At 36.1% G+C, this 2,317-nt stretch overlaps 1 long non-coding RNA gene across 1 annotated transcript; it reads right to left on the bottom strand.

Moving 5' to 3' along the window:
* Positions 1 to 433: 433 nt before the first annotated feature.
* Positions 434 to 1,791, bottom strand: LOC114548724 (uncharacterized). The gene is made up of 2 exons (XR_003691398.1): positions 1,665 to 1,791; positions 434 to 1,051 (listed from the first exon to the last, which is right to left on the bottom strand). It is a non-coding gene; the product is annotated as an uncharacterized LOC114548724 (long non-coding RNA).
* Positions 1,792 to 2,317: the final 526 nt, after the last annotated feature.

The raw sequence follows: 2,317 nt of genomic DNA on the forward strand, positions 1-2,317 counted from the left end.
ATATAAAAGAGACTTCAGATACAGTATTAGGGGACCACTAAGGTCTATATAAAAGAGACTTCAGATACAGTATTAGGGGACCACTAAGGTCTATATAAAAGAGACTTCAGATACAGTATTAGAGGACCACTAAGGTCTATATAAAAGAGACTTCAGATACAGTATTAGGGGACCACTAAGGTCTATATAAAAGAGACTTTAGATACAGTATTAGGGGACCACTAAGGTCTATAGAAAAGCATCCAAAGAGCACCATGTCATGGGACCTTTAAATTAACGATTGCTTATTGAGCAATATAAATCTGAATTCTACCAGCATTTCTTTTGAGAATCAATATCAATGGTAAATGCTGACAACTTTTACAAATCATATGAAACGTAGACTACAAATTTTTTGTTTTTATTGCTAACAAGCACCGGGCAACACTAAAACCACTTTTTCGGAACTCTTTATTCAGTCTGCACTACCAACATGCATCTTGGCCAAGCCGTTCATCTCACCTCCAACACTCACTTATACAACCAAAACACTTCATGCATGTCTCAAAATAAGCACGTTGGACCAAAACACTGGCAACACCTTATTTAGAAAGCATTGACTGCATTTTGTGTGAAAGTGTAACCCACTTCAGAGTATGTACACCCTAGGTTCGTAGGAGCTGAGAAGTACAGTAATAACGTTTTGAAATGTGTAAATTCTTTAGTTCAACAAAATAGTTCAAACACTTTACAACAATTGTATGCACACTACCTATGGGCCCAAATTAAATTTAGAATAACATAAAATGTCCTTTTTGAAAATGTTCCTTGGGAGTCGTCCTCAAGAATCCCCGAGTTCAATCCAGAATTTGAGTCAAGTCAAAGGGGGATAGTCAAAGTCAAGGGTAAATAGTCGAAAAGGAAAATCTTGTTGGTGCCGGTTTGTTCAACTGACACAATCCTACCACAGGCTTCCGGAATGCTGTGGTGGAGGTTCACTATTCCTTGGAAGGCTCATGATTCAAGGACTGGAGCTTCTGGGACTTCTGCTCGCCTCATGAAAAGACCTGACCTATATATAGAACAGGTTCAGTCCAGGATCTATGATATCAACTAGTTCTTGAATTGTTGTACAACATTATATCACTGTTCAGAAAATATCATATCATAGTTCACATGAAGAACAATAGCTATTTTAACTATTAAAGTCAAAATATACCATTTTAACCTTATGTTTATCATTACAATTGAAATGTAATTATAAAAACACATTGTACTAATGAACTTTTCCTTTCTGCTTTTAATCCCTTTTTACATAGGATTTTTTTAGATTTTGAATCAAAATAAATGAAATACAGTTTTTAATTGAAAACCATTTATATGAACTTCAGCATTTGCTGATTTAACCACTTTAAATAGCTTAAAATTATATTTTATATTCTCCTGTATGTAACTTTAACCTTTAGTCACATATATACCACAAAATAAAATGTTATGAGTTAAGAGCATATTTTTGTAATACATGCCAAATTAGTTGACAATTCTCCCTAAACCATGAAATAAATGTCTTTTATCATGTTACATTCCTTCAAACAACAGAAAATGTTTGAATAATCACTAACTGGAGCTAGCATGTCCACCTCGTGGTTTTTCCACACACACAATCATTGAACACTTTAGCTTACCAAGAAAGGATTTCCAGTACGAGAATCCAGGACAGATAAAAGCGATTTCTGGATGGTTCTCCAACTTCTTTTATTCTCAATCTTTTTTTTAACTTGCGTGAGAACCCGAAGCAGTGCTCCATCTGTTTCTAGCGATGTCCGCTAACGGAAGTATTTTAGTGCGCTACTTCCGGTTTCCCACAAAATAAAATGTATTTTTCAAAATAAAACCCCCATCACTCATAAACGTAAAGTATGGATAAATAATGATAATAACTGAATACAATTAACAGGTTAACCCTTTTTAGGCGGGTTACAAAAGCAATGAAAAAAGATTCACAGTTTGGTCCACATTAGTCTATATTCTTCACGTTCCAGGATTGCTCCAGTGCCACAGGAAATTTCGCCGGATGCATGTATTTTCTGTTTCCTTCCGCTTTCTTTGTGTTGAAATTTTAAAGTTGGTGGATTTATGAGGACTATTGTTGACTGCTCCTCAGATCTCTGCAGGGTAAATTGAGACAGCTCGCGCGACTATTTTGCAGCGGCTATAAGCAGAGCTTAGCGCCGCCCATGACGATTCTGATTGGTTTAAAGAAATGCCAATAAACCAGAGCACGTTTTCCTCCCATCCCGGAATGCTATGTGAAGTAGCCAGACTAGGTCCATATAGA

The sequence above is a fragment of the Perca flavescens genome, chromosome 21 (assembly GCF_004354835.1).
Source record: "Perca flavescens isolate YP-PL-M2 chromosome 21, PFLA_1.0, whole genome shotgun sequence".
Lineage (NCBI taxonomy): Eukaryota > Metazoa > Chordata > Actinopteri > Perciformes > Percidae > Perca > Perca flavescens.